The sequence below is a fragment of the Gasterosteus aculeatus genome, chromosome 20, assembly GCF_964276395.1.
Source record: "Gasterosteus aculeatus chromosome 20, fGasAcu3.hap1.1, whole genome shotgun sequence".
Lineage (NCBI taxonomy): Eukaryota > Metazoa > Chordata > Actinopteri > Perciformes > Gasterosteidae > Gasterosteus > Gasterosteus aculeatus.
The window spans coordinates 18,334,519-18,353,879 of record NC_135707.1 but is presented as its reverse complement, the minus strand read 5'-3'; positions in this window follow the sequence as shown (position 1 = coordinate 18,353,879).

The following is a 19,361-nucleotide window of genomic DNA, read 5'->3' as shown; positions in this document are numbered from 1 at the left end:
TGGGATCTCTGCAGGATCAGAGCGAGCCGGCAGTTAGCGGATACAAGGAGCTAATGCGGATGTGTCAGGAAGAGGTTTTTTTGTGTTTTCTAATAAACACTCCGCCAGATCAAATAAAATCCTGTTCAATTATATATTTTTTAATGCTTTAACCATAATTCCCATCGATAATAATAGTATTCCTGCCAATGTAATTGCTGAGATGTAGGAACGTGGCGACCTTACAGATTAACCAACATGAGAGGAGCTTTAGACAAATATGACCTAGAATGTGATCTGTGTACATAATTACCGTGTCAAAGTCGTTTAAAACAACATAACTAAATTGACTTATTTAAAACCAAACTGAATACCTGATGCTGGAGTTATAGAGGGTTTTTTAGTCATCATTTTCCTGTATTGTTTCTATTTTTATAGTTATCTTAATGTGCATTTTACAGAATTGTAATTATTGATATATAAACTGGTAGTAAACACAACAACAGCAACTAGGATCACGGTTGACCGAGATGGTCGGTCTTTAAACTTTGATCGATATTTACAACAGATAATTATGGTATTAATGTTCACCGCTCCCTGATGTGAAATCTTTACCACCTGTCTGATCGTGCTTGTGACTCTTCTCTCGCTAAACCGAAGTGTCCATGAGCAAGACACCTAACGCCTAATTGCTCCCCGGGCAAAATGTAAAAACCATGGGTTAAAATTCAATGTAAGTCACTTTGGAAAAAGCGTCCGCTAAATGACCTGTAACGTAATGTTCGATAGCAGTGTTGTGATATTCCCATATGTATCTATAAAAATGAAACCTAAGTCGTAGTTCCCCACTAATTTAACGCCGTTAAGCTTTTAAATGATGGGACCCGTCACCAGTTTCTGATGTGATGATGTCACAACATCCTTCCCCAAGATACTAATCTGTTAAAGTTTTACTGCCAACCTCGCTAATCCTGTGACACAACTTTTAAGTAACAGATCAGCACTTTAAACATGCTTTTGAGGAAAGTGAAGGGGTACTTGAGGGCGCTTGTATTTAAGATGTATAACCCTTTGAATGTTGTGTAGATCTGTGGAATTACATCCCGTAATGAATAAAGGATTATATGTATTCAGTCATATCAAAAGAAGGCCGGATACAAGTAGTGGATTAAGTAGTTGTTTTTTTTTCATTTTTCAGCAGATGTTGGGCAAGGCATAGGAGCAATGTGTTGGTCTCGTGTGAAATTAAATCATTGACATCAGTAGAATTCTAAATTATCGCTAATCTTAGCCATAATTAAATCACAAAATAAATAAATAACGGGGCACCAGCCTAAAAATGGACTAATAACCAAACTCTTAATCAAGTCTCATAATTGATATTCACTCACTAATAGCGAGGAATTGAAGGTTTGAGTTCGTACACTGACTGTGTCCATCACTACAGTGAACATATGCAGAGAAATCACAGAAAACTGCTTCTTAAAGTAAAACAGGATTTATTAACTTCCAACAACACTAATCACATCAATACAATTTGAAATCAACAAAAGCTAATATACGATATCCTAATATCTAAACAACAAATAAAAACATTCATTCATGCGTGTGGAGGGGGAGGTGTGTGTGCGTGTGCGTGTATGTGTGTGTCTGTGTGTGAGATAAGGAGGGGAGAGCGCAGGAAGGAAGCTAGCTGCAAGCTAATCTACTGACCATGGGAAGCCATGTTGCCAGCAGGCTGTGTTTGTGCACTGTAGGTAGCTCTATATGTGTGGAGGCACAGGTGTATTGGTTGGTATGTTAGAAATCAAAGAAAGAGGGACTCAAAGCAAAGCATATCTTATTCGGAGCAGTGAGGCACGATTGGAAATCACGAGAACTGTTGTTGTTTTAAGTTGGGCTCTAAGTTGTCTCCAAGGGGGAAGGGGAAGCTTGTCCTTCTTGGTGAGCTGCTTGGGCCGGGAGTGAGGACGGGGGAAGCCAGACTAGAAAATGGTTTGGGTTGGAGAGGCCTGAATCCTTCATCCTGTCATCGACGCAAGCCGATTTGGAAAGTTGATTTGAAGAGGCCTTCAACCGCTCGTCTTGATTTGAGAAAATTCTGCAATCTTTTAGCTGCACTGACCATCGTCTCTTTGGAAAAGTTGGATTTGAAGAGATCCTACAAGAGAAGAGAGGGAACTCAGAGTCCACAGCAGGGGGACCCCTGCGGTGTCTCAACCAATCAGATCTTAAAGCTGTTTCACCAAGAGATAGAATTTAAACTTAAATTCGGAGGAAAAATTTCTCGGGGGGTTTATGTCGTGCAGCAGAAATGCATCGGAAAGTCAGCCTGGGTGTGATGGTATGGTGCGAGCCCACCACAGGCCTTTCTTTCAGTTAGTTGTTTCTTTTAAAACATTTGTTGAACATATACGAGCTGCATATGCCATGTAAATAACTTGACATGCAGTAAAAATGTCTGGATTTCAAAATGTGAAATTGTGACATGCTTTTTACAATCTAATATTGAGTTTTTTTAATAAAGTTTCATTGTCGTCTTTGAAGATTTTAATTACCCTGAAAGAAAAGAAAAAGCCAATTATTGTGGCGATAACAAGGTGCAATCTGATTTATTGCTGTTAAATAATATGAACACCAGCGCGAGCCTCCGTGTGTAGCGAACCGGCCAAACTAATTAGAGTATTTAAACCTGTTTTATAATTGTTCCAACCCAATTGCTGTGCGTGTGTTGAACACTGAGATTTCCTGGGGAGTTTGTACTTTTCCCTCATAATTCCTGTGACCCCGTGTTGTTAGTCACTCATGATTTATGACCACCAGGTCGTCCTTATCTCTGTAACGTATGCGGGAAGCCTGGAGTAATGAGAGCAGAGGAACAAACAACAGCTGATAAGAGTGGGCGGAGGAGCATGTGGCGTGTGCGCGTGTGCAACACGCATTCATGTGCGTCAGCGCAAAGGGCGAGAGTTTTGTACAAGAAGGAGCCCGGCCGCCACAATGTGCCACAATGCACCTACGGCATCAACTCGCTCTGCCCATTAACAACCTACAAAGCCATTTACAGGTCACACTTCAGAATTCAGCAGCAGTGTTGTTAATAAATTCCCTCTGAACTTCTGTGTGTATTTACGTGAAAACAAGAGGGACGGCCAAAGGAAACGTGGGAATAAGTCTTTATTGAATAGAAGCAAGAAAAAATGGTGGAAATAGAAATAGTGATGATTATAAGCTTTCCTCTTTTAAAGTATTTCCGCTTTTGCTCCTCAACTTCATGTTAACACAATCTTGGTTTTCTTGGCACCGATGCAGGAAAGACAGACGTCAGCGGCAACAGCGCAAGGCGTTGTTGGGAAAGACCGCATGGAGGGTAGGGCCATTTTTTGGATGGGGAGACAGATTAGAGTATTTAGTGCCAAGACACCACATCACTGTCGACACATGTGGAGCGAGAGAAGCTTTCGCTTGGATGCAAAGTGAAAGGCTATTATCAGTAAGTCTAACGGACGAAATATGCGCGGCCTGTCCAAACGGTTTTTTTGCTCATTTCAGGGAAAGAGCTGGACGGAGGTTGAAGTTAAGGGTGAGGAGTGAGAAAGAAGAGGTCTATGCAAAGTGGGCCCTCATTTGTCTGGACAGGAGGTCACATTCAAGCCCTGCAAACTACAGGAATCTTGCTGTGTTTGATTTTGACAAATGGTTGACATGACTAGTACAGTACTGCAGCCAGCCGTGACTTACATGTTGCTTAATTAGTTTAGTGTTTAACTTTATTGTTTTATCCAACTCCAAGGCACAAACGGGATAAAACAAAATATTTGTCTGCTGCCTACCGAAACTCACCCGAGCACGCCGATCTCCTTGGAAACCAGACGCGATCATGCTTGGCTGTTGCTGTTTGGTCTCTGAGTCTTGGCTGAGGGTGGAGCAGGTTTCCTGGGGGGGGGGGGGGGGGGGGGCGGAGGCTGGAGCACTCCTGCCATCACACCTGTTCTTCATCTACCCTCGGCAGAACACCCTTTATAAGGATCTGCAGGAGCTCCAGCCTTTGCCAGATTATCTCACTTCCTGAGTGTCTTGCCCCCGTCGCCGGAATCCGCCACACAGTTGGATGTTTTACTGCCTTCACTTCACTGCTGCCTGCTCGCCCCACCGTGAACCCTCAGCATTCAGCCAACGCTCTCCCATCTGAGTCTCTTCTAACGCAGTAAGGACTACAGACGTCCCCATTGGATTTATCATTCCTCTCAACCCTCCTAACAGTCTTGTCCTGTATTTAGTGCATCGCCTTTCCTGAGGTTCCTCCCTCTCCCGAAGATCTACATCACCACTTCTACTCAATAAACATTCATCACTTCCACCTCTGCCTACAGTGCGTTTGGGCCCTGACATTAAAGGGGATGGCTAGCTAGCCGTGAGAAAACTAGCTAATATGAATAGACCGATTAGCTAAAACTAATCCTGACTTCTCATTGTTTGTTTACCTGCAAATGCGTGACCTTTTCTCTGGATAGAACCATGTATAAGGAACCAAAGAGATCAGGGTCGCTCTTGACTACTGTACATATTTTCGTACAGAAGGTCCCGTGGTGGTCAACCAGAAGGGGCGATTCTTCACTTTCCCACACCGCCAACCTTAAGTCTCTGTTACACGCACCACCCTTTTTCAACTGCTTCAGGACCAGGAGAACGTGGGTCAAGTCAGGTGACGCTATAAAGAGCTATAAAGTCTGCATCAGGAGGAGGTCGGGCTACCTAACCGAAGTTACGTACCATCCATCCGTCTTTAATACTGGGTGTGTCTGGTAATCTTCCCTGCAAATTTCAATAAAACACTTACGAGAATACCCGGCCGACCGTTATGTTTGACAATAAACGGAAATATTGTGCAATTTCCCGTCTGGCCTCCGTGTGAGATCTGAGAATGATTAGTGTTGTGATTGTGGTTATTACCTTTTATTTCGTAAACTCCAGTCAAGGATTATTAAGCTCGTTGGAATGCGTCAATACGGTCTCGCCGACCAGATGTTGAGTTTCATCTTCACGACACAACCGGGAAGATATTGAACTCCAACACTGCTGGGGAAATGATGCCGAGAATTCTGTACGATCACACATTTGTTCTTGTGCAAGTCTGATAAATGAGTCAGGGTTGCTGCACTCCTCCGTCGTCTTGAGTTCCTCCTGCTTTTTAAACTCCCTTCGTAGCTCCTCCACCTCCTCTCCAGCCTGTGTGTCTGTGGTGCCTCAGACATCAGATGTCACCGCTCCGCTTTGCTTTTAGAAGTTTGGCGTTTGACCTCCTGGTGGGAAATACAAGACCGGCCACCTTCATGTTGAAAATAGGTGAAAAGTAATAATTCATATTCACGAACACCTATTACAGTTAATATTTCCCCAGTTGATTTGAGACAATGCTTTTTTTGTAGTGTACTGTGATGCTAAGTTTAAACATGCAAAGCCTTATAATGCTAACTTCTGTTTGACTTTGGAGAAATCTACAGCTGCAAATATAAGTGCCTGTGTAATCTGGATGTTTGCTTCCAACTAGTCTGCAAGAAGACAACGAAAATGGGCCAAACTAACTTTTTTTATTCACTTATTATACTTCAGGCTAGTGTGGGGCAATTGAATGGGATAGTGGGTCATTTACAGGAAATGGGTTATTTTCCTGCCCCTTTAGTTTATTATTTTTTTTTTTATTCACAGGGGCCTTTTAAAATTCGGCGGCAGGGCCGGATCTGGTTCAAGGGGCGTAGTTTGGCTCCCTTTGAAACCAAGTGATCATAAATAGGAGGCAATTCTAGAATGTCCGAAAAAAGTGGGTGTAGTCGTCGTGACGTCTTCCATTGGTTTGTGGATTAACGTTTGGAAGCCTCAAGTTTGGTGATTTTGTCTGTCGCCATCTTGTGCTACAGCCTTCATCAAGTTGTTGGTTTTGTAGTCAATTGACAGAAGTGAACTTATGTGGGATGGAACAGAATGTGCACCTGGCTCTAAAGCATCCCCTGCTTTAGTGGACCATCATTTACCAAATTAACACCATGCTGGATTGAACGAGACAAGGAAACGTAATTCAGAATATCCAAGCGGAATATGAAGTTTACACGAGTAATTCAGATTTAGATATTCTGTATAATAGTGGAATAGGACTGTGTATATAAATGTAGTCACGGGATAAGAAAGGTGTCTTTCTTTTATGGCAAAAGTTTATTTTTTAAAGGTGTAGTGTGAGATCCGACCACCTCCACCGACTTAGTCATCAGTTATAAAGAATAAGATATTTACATCAAACACCCATTTAGAAATCCATATTTTACACGTCATCAGTTATCAGAAGATTCAGACTAAAAAACTAAGATCACGTTTGGAAGGCGGCCTTTCTCTCTTCAAGTGGCTCACAATCGCTGCTTTGAGTTGCAGAGGCTCAGACGAGGTGCGTCGGGAGCTGGGGTTATGGAAGAGCAACCTCACCACTTGTAAAACGCTTCCTCTCATTTCTCAAACTGGCAGGACGAGAGTGTTCCGAGCTCAAGCTGGCAAAACCATCTCACACACACACACACACACATCTGCTTGAACACTCACACCGCGCTAAGTGAAAACCAAGAGATGTTTTCATCTCAAGTATGGCAAGAGAGAAAATCCAGATACTTAAAAGTGCAGATCACAAGGGGAGGAAAGACAGATTAAGAAGGGGAATAAGGAGCCCAAAAGAGGAAGCTGCTGGTAAGGAATAATCACCAGAGAGACGCCACGAAAGGACGGTTTTTATAGTCACGTTGGGCACATGTTGCTGCTGTTATTACTTCTTTAACAATCCCCAGACTCCGAGGGGGGAAGCAGGGGCTCATCACTCAGCAAAACATGATCTGCGCTCGGTGCCGCCCCGTGATTCCCCCCCATCCCTCAGTCGCTGTTAATCTACTCCCTAACCCCGGCGGTTCTTCTTCCGCAGCCAGAAGGAAAACCCCTGGGAGGGAGGAGGAGGGGAGGCGACTTCTCACTCCGCCTTTCAATTTGATGGGATTCAATATTCAAAATTTGGCTTTCATTTCCTTTTCTCCGTAATTTACGGGATTTCGCATTTGTCTTTAATTTCCCCCTACTTTGGCTTCTTTTGATTTCTTCTCAAATGTTTTTTTGCGCCGCAGATCAGAGGAGCTGCGCTGCTCGTGCAGACAGGCGGTTAACAGACTCTTCTTCGTGCACGCAGGCGTAAACATTGGCGAATGCTTCTTGAGGGAGGCATGCTTAGTTTCTCCACAACAGGAGTGACGACGCACATGTCTGTGATGCATTGTAAACATACTTAGAATCTGCTTGTATAATCAAAGTTATGAGCACTCATAGTTATCACATAAAGCTCAACCATAACAATATCAAGCCCTTTATAATGAGTGTTAAATGTCATAACACTTCATGGTGTCTGGTCTCCTACTGCATCGTAGTTTATGTGAACTCCCAGTATGTCATATAAATGTGCATGCTGTAATAAATTACAATCTTTATACAAAGGCCTGTTTGACCTGTTAGATACAAATATTTATGCTACTTGTTTTGTCATTTTTCAAATAGTTTTTGACTATTTTGACCATGACCACCTTGTAATGTGTAACTTTATAAGCCATTGACCATTTGGAATAATAATAACATTCATTACATCAGTGATGAAAATGCAGTACAAAAAGATTATAATGTATTACAACTAGGTCAATTATAATACATAATTTTTCAAAGGAATATAAAAGGTGGTCTTTGTAGAAAGAGCTGAATCCATGAATCCATGTGAAAGATGGTATACTGGGGTCCACCGATGGTAAAAACCTTGTAAAAATAATGGGGAGTTTGTGGCAATATCAACATATAATAGGAATTATCGGTGGCTAATACTTACATCCACAATTGTGTTGCCATTATATTGGACTACACGTTTCCTATTTTATTATTGAGGCGTTTGAGGTTGCTTGAAGTAATCAGCTGTCAGATACTGAGAAGAGGAAATGATCTCCCTACAAAGGTCAATCACACACGCTGCAATAGGGTGAAGATTAACAGGATATTGCACTCAGTTTATCGCTTGGAGGTTTTATAGGCAAATATAACAAACACACACACACACACACACACACACACACACACACACATCGCTCTGAGGAGATATGAGTTGTAGGCTGGATAAGATGTAGGCAGAAGATCGCAACAGCCGCAAATACCAACACAATAAATGAAAAAATAGAAACAGTACACAATAAATTAAAATAAATATATGTACATGTGCACACATACCCATCCCCAAAAAAGAATTAATTAATTAACATAAAAAAATAAAAAGGGAGGGGAGGGGGAGGGCGGCATCCATCAGATTTCCTTTTGAATCGCAGCATCTTTCAAATACTTTATAAAAGGCCCCCAAGTCGATTCGAAGGAGTCACTGGAATCTCTAAGGGAGATTCTGATCTTTTCGAGTTTTACACAATTTAAGATCTCAATCATCCAACTGTTGCAGCTGTCATTCGTATTCGAGTACATTTTGGCCAGACGGGCATTTGTATAGTGTACACGAAACACATGTGTGCCACAAATGTGGCATTGTAGTGGCCCATGTTTCGCATGAAGAGGAGTGGCATGGGGCCAGAGTGTGAGCCCAACGGTTGGATTACCAATTTCTCTTCCCCACGTCTGTCCCAAATGAGAGGACTGATCCGGGTTAGGGAGTCAATGAAACTAAAGATAATTGAGCTGCACCCAGGACCCAGAGCAAGCAACGAGTCAATCATAGATTCGGGGGGATGCTTAGGGAAGTGAGGCCGTTCTGATTTAATGAACTGTCTAATCTGTAGAAAACAGAAGAAGTTAGATTTGAGCAAGTCCAACCGAGACGACAGTCCCGCAGAATCAGTAATGTCTCCATTGTCATGAAAGTCCCTGAAAAGCTGAAAAAGCCAGGCGCAAAAGATAAGGTCTGACATCGATGGTGAGAATAGGTGGTTTGTAAAGACGGGCCAGAGTGGAGGGTTCGTTCAGCCCAAAATGTTCACGGAATTGTATCTAAAGTTTGACAGAGTTAGTTACTGTTGGATTTTCTGAGTTCACGTGGGTTTTAAGTGGCAGTCGTGCCGTGATGCCCACAGAGGGCTGTTCCCATCATCCATCCAGCAACGCAGCTTTTAAATGTGGCAGACCCAGTAGTATTGGAGGAAATTAGGCAATGCAAATACAGCCTTTTGAATACTCTTCTGTATTGGGAGCTTAAAACCTTTAGATTTAACTCGAGACAATAGATACAGTATGAATACATACTTTAAATAACAAGAGCTCGTGCACAGGAATCATGCTCATATGATCGGAAGTCAAAGTCATGTTTCTAAAAATGATATATAAAAAATGAGAAGCTGATGATTCACGTCAGCAAAAAGATCTGTAAGTCGATCACAAGGTGATGTACTGAGTCTAAACGTATTTTAGGGATACTATGTTAAGGATGAAAGAGCTAAAACGTCTGAGTCAAGTGTCTCGGAGTTGGTAATCAGCTGCCGTCTAGACTGTGCGAATGCACACATTGTATAAACACAAGCCGGGTCAAATTTTTGCATAAACACACTCGTAAAATGTTCAGGGAGGAGGCATTTAGGACAAGTTGTGCGGTTTTTTTCCACCATTATGTTTCTAATTAAAGTGAATGAATTGACAGAAAAACATAGACTACACGGCCAGACGTTTGTGGACACATGAGAAGGATCTCCACCACCGAGGGTTCCACCTGCCACTCGCTTCAACTTCATACGTGTAATTGTCTCACACAGGCATGCAAATCACGAGAGGAACAATCTGTAGTCCGTAGCAGGAACATATTTGTTTAAGACTTGTCGGTTAAGAATATTGCGGTAAGTCAGCAGTCAACAACGGTATAAATGAGTCAATGAAACCACAAGAGTTCCTTGAGCAGGCAGTCACAAATAAGATCGGGCCGCTGGGTTCCAGCAGGAGGATGGGCGCTTAGCTGTGGACAGACAGACAGACACACACATAAACTTCTAAGTGAATCTCCTGGTGGAGATAGCGAGTAACGTAACAGCTGTTGATCAGAAGACTAACAATATGGTCATTGTTGTATTGTTTGTTCTATCTTGAGCCACTTTTCTGTGCATATGATGTATTCATTTATTTATTTTATTAAATATGCAACCCACGAATTCTCTTTTTCTTCTTTCTTTCTTTCTTTGCATTAGAAGAACTTTTTCCTCAGGTGTTCTTCGATGCCTACACCCTGAACAACACGCTCAGTCAGTCCCTCTGGTCCCGCCGACCGGGATGCTCCGCTCCTCTGGCAGCGAGCCGAGGCCAAAGGCTTAGTGGAGATCAAACACTTGCTTTAACCCAAAAAGACAAACCAAAGCTCATTTAGCTCTGTGGACACAACTATCAGCTGACTGCAATCACACCGCAAGGGATTGTTGGCCGGGGAAGACGGAACCAGAGTGGATTAACACGACTCCTCTCCTCTCCTCCTTGATTTACAACAATGAGGACTGTAACACGGTGAATGCTGTAGGATGATGAAGTCTCTCATTAGGCTGCAATCAAGGCAGATGACATTTAAACTCTACTGTATATTACATTACAGGTCATTTAGCTGACACTTTTATCCAAAGCGACTTAGATTGCATTTTTTCAACCCATGGCTTTTTACATTTTTGCCCAGGGAGCATTTAGGGGTCAGGTGTCTTGCTCAGGGACACTACGACACGGGACATGGAGCAGCCGGGACTCAAACCACCAACTTCGTGGTTCCCAGCTCACCCTCTTTACCCTCTGTGCCACGTGTTGGACCATGGTGCGTGTAATTGATTAAATAATGAATTGGATTTTAATACGTCACACAGTCTCATGAAAATCAAAGTGGGTCAAATTAAATTGTGTATCTGTTACAGCGGCTACATTTTAAGTTGTTCTTAACCTACTGTACTTCTCAACGGATCCAACTAGAACACAGATTCAACACAGCACACTTTCTGTTGGTCGTTCTTAAATTGATGTAGTTTCTTTATCTATAAAGAAGAAAGAATAACTATTATACACATTTCTAATGTGAGAACCAAAACTGATTTTTTTTCTTCCAGAAGGTCTTAAGCAAATGACAGAGGAAGCTGAGAGACAAACTGACACAAACTCGACTCAGCAGGGCCGCTGAGAACCGCTGTGGTGGTGTGCTGGTTTTTCTGTTGGCTCAGACTAGTTTCTTTCCTTTTTCTACACGTGGTTTGGGTTCCAGCTCCCCTACGTTGGATATGATACAGAGAGCTCTTGGCCTGCTGAAGTCATGGAATCTGTATGATTTACACACACAGAGCGTTCTCCACCTTAAAATAAGCGTAATATGTTCCATGTTTCCAGCTGGTAGGCTTGTTTAGTGCGTCCTGATCTATTACAGTGTTCTCTGGATGGCAACACTGTTCTGTTACTAAAACAGCAGTGCCTCGCATGCTCTGTTGTGTAACTTGCCTACTCATCTGACGTATGTGAGTCTTGAAAAACCAACTAATGTAAAATAAGTGGGAGATTGGCTTCACCCGGGACACGACCAGCGATTTGACCCCACGATCCAACCGACACTCCTCTTCACTCCGACTGAACTACAGCAGTTGCTCTTTGGGGTTGACATTGGCGTTGGTTGAAAGACGCTAAATGGCCACCGGCCAAGCGGCGGCATGTGGCTCGTTGAGAGTGACAATGGGACGGCGCGGTGATGTACGGTAACATTGGCGGAGATGATTTAATGATCATGATGTTGGAGGGAATGGGTTGTCAGAGCTTCAGGATTTGGGATTTAATTGAACAGTAAAGGGTGGGGCCAAATATTTGGACCAGGGGATGAGTCACCATCACGTTGGGGTTGAGCAGGCATGAGCTGGTGGTAATTTGGGTGTTTTCCCATGGATCCATTAGGGTGCGATGGGCGGTACTTCAGGTCATTGCAGAGAATTGGAAAAGGGAAATGGACCCACTCAGGGTTGAATATTACACCAAATCTAATTCCATTTAATTTGAGAGAAAATAGGAGTGAGCGTTGGTTAGCATGACGCACTGCACATCTGGCTTAATCCAGACTGAAGTCAGTGTTAGCTAATGCTTTGTTTTTTATTTTCTTAGTTATCTTAACCATATATTGTCATGGGTTGTCGTTTTGAGTTATTTTGTGTGTTCTCATCCAGCAGGGATTTTCCCACAGTCTTTGTGATACGAGTTTCACACAATTTAATTTTCTTATTAGATCAATGATTATTTTTCAAAATTAAAAAGTTTCTATTTTTATTGGATTTTCAGATACATTTTCAATGTACATTATTCTAACTATTTAACATCAAACCCAAACATAACCATTAAAAGAAAACCTACATTTTCATGGGGACAGAATTTGAAAACCTGATGGCTCAAAGCGTTCCTACTTATGATAAGAGCTTAGAACACTTCTAAACCTTGAAGTGAGTTGAAAAGAGAATTGTTAAACCCATTTTCACTCTTATTTGAACGCTCTGATAATGCTGTTAAGAGTAAGTATGTCGTGAACTGTCTTAAAAAAGAAAAAAAGTCCAAATAGGAAACACATTTAAATAATGAGAAACACATATAGAATTTTGGAGTGGCCCTTTGTCAGGGTTTTTATGATATTCTGCAGAAAAGGGTTGCAATTATCCTGAAATATAAAGAGCTGCCATTTAGCAGCTTCATACATTGGTTAACGGGGTGTTGTTATATGGTGAAAAGGTTTTGTTCTAAACACACCAAGAAGAGGGATTATTTGCTGTACCATTTAAATCAGAAGCGACACGTTAGATAAAGAAAAGATACGTCATTATTATTAATAAAGGATATGTGATGATGATGAAGTCCCAGTATTTGGCAATCAGACTCTTCAGGGAGATTTATAATGGAGGGACATCTGCCTGGAGCAGCATCAAGACAAACGCTCCCGTGGAGTCCAGGCCTGGTGGAGGTGACGAATGATGAGGCTAATGAGCGGATGAAGCTGATGAAGATTGGGCCGAGATGGGGAGGGGGAGGCATGTACAGCAAGGGGCTCAGGCATGCAGGGGCGTGGCCTTCCTCTGAACTACAGAGCTTCATTTAGATGGACTGCTTCCAAAAACACAATAGGAGGTTATTTTTAACTGTAGTTTTTGCCCCATATTGGATAAACATTTGAATTGATATACAATTGAATTAATATGTTAAAAAGCAACACATGTCATGTTCTTCCACATTAACAGTGTGACACATCCAAAATGTATTTCTACAATTTCGATCACATACCTCTTACAATATTATTGAAAACATTGAGCAGATATTGAAAAAGCTTTTGCACAGAGACATCAATGCCATAACTTTGTGCATAACGTCACACAACAAAATGCCTTTTTGTATCCAAGCCAAGTGAGAAAAAAGAGCAGGAACAAATGTTAAATAAGTTTTAAAAGGCAGATGTTAGCAAGATGAATATACGTGTACGATACGGTTTGGTAAGAAATGTATTGGATCAAACAGGAACATTGGTGAAGTTAAAGGCTGGCTGGATTTTACTCACAATTGTTGTTTGTTAAATCACATGTTACAATTGACATGAAAGCAATGTCCCCTGTGTTCTGCCAAACAAGTTTGCAGACTTGGATTACAAGTACAAGTATGTTCGATACATCAAAAACAAACGTAATCTTTAACCCAAAAACATTTCCCTTTAAACCCATGCAAAATGTTCTAGGGATCAGGGCTTCTATTTAACAAAGTCTGAATATAAAAGAGACTAAAATATAAAAGAGACACAAAGTAATATTTTGTGGTATATTGATGATCCATCCATTTTCCAACCACTTACCCTGCACACAGTGTCACTGGAGTGTATCCCGGCCAACTTCAGGCAAGAGACGGGGTTCACCCTGGATTACTCACCAGCCAATCACAGGGCTACACAGAGACACACAACCATTCACACTCACATCCACACACCTACAGGCAATTTAAAGTCCCCAATCAACCTGATCCCCAGAGCATGTCTTTGGACTGTGGGAGGAAGCCGGAGAACCCGGAGAGAACCCACGCAGACACGGGGAGAACATGCAGACTCCACACAGAAAGGCCACAGGGCGGAGTGGAACCCAGGACCTTCTTGCTGTGAGGTGACGGTGCTAACCACCACACCACCGTGACGCCCTATTTTCATGATGTATTACTCTATTTAACAGACACCAAATGATTCAGTACCATCTGTGATTACGTGAGAAGTTGGCATCTGGGTGCAATGGTCATTTGGCGTCCATTCTTATGAATGATGATCAAAGGAGGAATGCCACCCCCTATTTATTTGAAGCATCCTACAGGTCTGTAAGCTAAAGTGTGCACCTTTTAAATCCGAGTGGATGAAGGGCTTTTTTTTAATGATATTGCTACTTTTACAGAGTACAATGCATTTGAACACCTTTTCCATCCCACACACACACACTTAAACATGGATACATGTATGTGACTAATGTGGAGGCGCTGGAAGTATTAACAGATGTTTTTGATCGATGATCCCCACTTCCTAAAAGAGCCATGAAAAAATTCTGTCTCTCAATAGACTTTTCAGAGGAGCTGTAAAAAAAGGACCACTCGCCCACTCCTACCAACAAAGCCGCCTGCTGCTCTACTGCTCCACGCGTTGTGTCTGTGGGTGAATTAGTCCAGACAACCACAATCCAGGCGCAAACCCACATGAGTGCACATGTACACCCACATAGCTCAGTCTCGTTAGGTGTTCCCGTCTTGTTCTGTAAATCAACATGCAGCTCTAGTGTAGACTGTAGAGTCCTTTTTGGCTTTACTCATCCTCGTGTCATCATCATGCTGTCTTGTGTCCTCTGCAGACAAACACACCAAGCGCCAGAAGCTCCACTCGGACCCCGTCATTAGAGGCAGCGCCCCCTGTGACAGTGTGGTTGGCTCTTGGCTTCCTGGGCTCTTTAGCGGCCTGCGGATGGAACATCCGAAGCTTTGATCTCTGTGCCCAGTGACGATTTACTACGCCGGCAGTCCAGCATTGAGTTCTCTTTTTCTTCATCATGGCTTTGAATCCTCAAAGGTACATTCATTTAGAACCGCCAGTCCTCTGATTGAAGGACACATGTTGCAATGATCACTCCATCAACATACTAGTAGTGCAGCTGTACTGTGTCGAGCTTTTAAATTCCAATAACCATATCACACACACATCCATCCATGACAAGGCTTGTTTTAATGCAGCTCAAATGTCTTCCTGCCCTTCTTCCATTCTACCGAAGCACCGCAGTATATCAAACATTCCTCAGGCGCTGGTGCAGTGGAGCAGAAAATGTATATACAGTCCTTCTTTCTTCCAAGCCTCCATCTTTAATGATGTCTTTGTCAAGCCCACCAGGCGTGAATTTAATCCACACAGAGCCCCTTCACTCCTGCACCGTCATGTCAAACTCCCTCTCCACTTGCCCCTTAACCTCTGTTCTCTTCCCCTCTAACCCGCCGCTCTGTCATTTCCCGCCTCACATCTCTGTTTACGCTTTCTGTTACTTTGGTCCCCATGACGACCGATCTGGGCCCTCAGACCAACGTCTGGGCTCACAAACATATCTAGAGAGAGAGAGAGAGAGAGAGAGAGAGAGAGAGAGAGAATTCAAAACTTATGGCAACGAAAAATACATCTGTGTGGGGAAAGCGAGTCCAGCTTTAATGATCTTTTAAGACGCACATGGGCCAAGGGAGGGATTCCAAAGCGCTGGAATGAGGATGAGAGAGGCCAGAGGAGATTCGTGCTGCAGATTTCTACGCCTTTTACTCTTCACATCGCACCAACAAGAACCGACAGACACACAAAGGGTGAGAAAGAATGAGAAAGGGTCCCGTTTCATTATCATCCACTACCACATGAAAATGAGAGGAGCCTTAAATGAACCTGCTGTGCACAGCAGCATCTGTTTGCAAGAAAGCAACTGAGGCCTCCACCCTGGACCAGACCAACACTGAGATCATTGTTGTTCCACAGCCCTCGCTGGGCTCCGCTGTGGTAGGTCCTCCCTCACATTTTACAGTATTTTTCCTGTTACTTCTGCTCCGTTAGATAATACACAATGGAGTGTCGGCAGATAGGAGAAATAAAGGGGCAATTGAAAGGTAATTACAAAACCCAAAGGTCTTGGACTAACCGCCTTTGGTGATCGGATCACAGGAATCTTAAACATCGGTTAGGACCTCTAAAGTCAGGCTAAGCTGCTTTTAGCAACAGCCTGATGTTTGCGACGGAGCGATATGTGTGCAGACGGCTGAATGGCCATCTCGGTTTTCCAGTGGCGGATGGTCCATAGAGGGCCGTGGCCCCACCCTGAGCCACCAATAAAAAAGATAGTATTAAAAATACATTTTACAAATAGTCTATGTGTCTATTTGTGTTTTTGAAACATGGAATATACCCAGTAATATTTGTAAATTAAAGATATCTGCGCAAAATATATGCTATATGCACGTCCTCTCCGCATGTCTCAGCTGGCATGCAGAGAGCCATGTATACGCGCAGGGACTGTTTGTAAGTGGGGGCTGGTTGACCGCAGCAATAACTCCGTCACGTCGCCGCGTTAAAGCTGCGACAGACACAGGATGAGGACACACAACCAGGATGTGGATGAAAACATTGTCTAATAGATTTTATCTAAATATATATTATATTGTGATATATTTATACTTAAATCTATTATATTTATTATATGATATTTATATTGGATATTTATAATAGTTATATCATATTTTGAATATTTTTCTATATATTCATTAATATACTCAAACTGTTGGAATAAATGGTAAATATTTGTATGTATCAGATTCATCAGCTTCATCGGCTCATCGTTTCAGCAGCCTGATCACCCAACATCTCCACCAGGTCTTTACTCCAAGGGGGGATTTACCTTGGTGCTGCTCAAGGCAGATATTTATCCAATGATATCCTCCTTATACTGTTTTCCATCAATGAATAAAACACTGAGCATGATTTAAAACCACCATGGCCATCACCAAGTCAAGTGCATCTGCTTGTTGTTAAAAACAACTCATTCCCATCGCGTTTTCCTGGATTCACTTATAATGCTGGAATTATTCCTTTGCTAACCCTCTCGCTGTGCCCCACATCACTGAAAACACGCAAACACACGCAGGCAGCTCATCCTGTTCCCTGAACACTACAGCGGTGTGTGACATTGCTCACACTGGAGCAGATTCCTCAGGGTTTTACTATTTATTTGTAGCGGTGATGCTCTGACATGCAGTATATTCATGCTTTTATGACTCAGTAGGGTTGTTGGATTGGGAGTAAATCAGCAAGCTCTTCAAACATTTGTCACGGGCCTTCACGGCGGGACCGATGTCTCTTAAGTCGCAACCCGGGATTCACTAATTCCACATTTACAATGATAAAGAATTTCTCTCTTTCTCCATCTGTCCTCCTCGCTTCTATTCTCCACCCTCATCCTTCTGGTTCTCTGTATTTTGGGTGACATCATCCCTGACATACAGGCATCTACACTTGTGCCCAGAGGCGTAGTTTAGCACTCTCGTTAGGCTCCTTCCCATCCGGGACACATATCTTTAATCACGGCTCAAACGCAAACGTAATACGTTGTTGTAAAAGTATTTCCTTCGGCCCGTTTCAACGCTCATTTGCCCAACTACACATCCAGTCCCACAGGAGCATCACTGGCGCCTGTTGATAGTCACTTCTTGGTCACCAGGGACCCTCTGTGAAAAATACCTTGGAGAGTATCAGACAGACGATCATGATATGTTCCTTTTAATGTGCAAACAATTCGTTTTTGTGGTTTAATCCGTCAGTGCTCTGGATTCCATTAGCTCATTAGTCAGGTTTTGCACACAAAAATGGCAGAACAATAAGAACAATCTGGAGAAGGATTGTGGTGACAGTTGAAATCGAGTGTGTGAACAAACTGTCACGGTTGTAAATGTCTTGGCTGGGGTTTCCCCCAGACCTATCAGAGCATTAAATCATCTACCTCCCTCCCCGCCTCCCACAAGAATCTGATCATGGTTCAAATATGCCTTTGTTAAATAGACTGTGACTCACGTCTTGAAGGTTTAAGGTGGGTGTTTCTGCACATTCGAATGCGACTGGCTCCGACCAGCTACGGATGAGCCAACGCGGCGGTTATATCACCTGGTCATGGTGACGAGGAAGTGTTGGATATGTTTGCTGCAGGTTAGCGGTTATCTCTCACACAGCACTGATCAGCAAATAAAAAGGGTTTTATATGCAGCCACATCCAGGCCAAAGGTTTTTTTAATGGCTTCAAAAATACAGCAATATATTGAAAACAAAAAGAGTTTTGTCGTAGGCGTAAATTATCTCGCTGCCAATGACGAATATCATGTATAGAAGGTTTTGATTAATAACTCTCGCCGGCTTAGACGGTTGTTCAGCATTTTTTCTTAAGTGAAGAACGAATGTTTTCAATTTTTCAAAGACCAAAACTCAAACAGTGTAGATGTTCCCTCTGACGTATCTACTCTGACTACTTTAAATAAATGTAGTTTGTACATGTCGTAATGCAGTAGTCTGCTGCTGTGGTACCAAACTGCTGATGATGTACAGTAGTGTAAAGCAGCAGGAATGCTGCCAGGGAACAAAGCTCGCACTGTGTGCCAGCAGAAATATCTATCTCTATCTGCTGCTCCGGGGATAAATTGTCCCTCTGTCTTCCATGAATCCCGCGGTGCAGCTTCACAGAATGGAATGATGCAGTACAAGTGGGCACACACATGTCCTGTGTGTGCACGCACTTCAATACTCAATTCAACTTGCTTTCAGCTGCACAAAAATGAGAATTGCTTATCTTTTCCTCACGCACTGCCCGAGTCCTGTCAAATGGACCTTTTATTGCAGCTAAAATGTCGTACCGTGAGAGGCGCGGGGGTCGGCTGGCTGTGGGGGTCAGGGTGAGAGGTCAGAGGTCAGCAAAGTCAGATGAAGCAGCTGATTGTACAGTGGGACAGTAGTCCTGAACATAAGGAATGAGTGAGTCGGCGGCAGCCAGGCAGAAAGGTCAGAGAACAGACGAGCGCTATAAGACAAGCTTTGTGCTATCACTTAAACACACACACACACACACACACACATTTTACGTCTAACTACCTAATACTTTACACTTGCAATGCTTGGAATTGACAACTCTCTTGTTATTTGGCGCATAAAGACAGCCGCCAATCTGACACATCAAAATGTTCATTTCATTTCTTTTAAGATTTCATGCTTTTGATTTGAAAAACGTACCAACATTGCCACCTGCAGGCAGTTGTTCTTCGACACATCCTCGTGG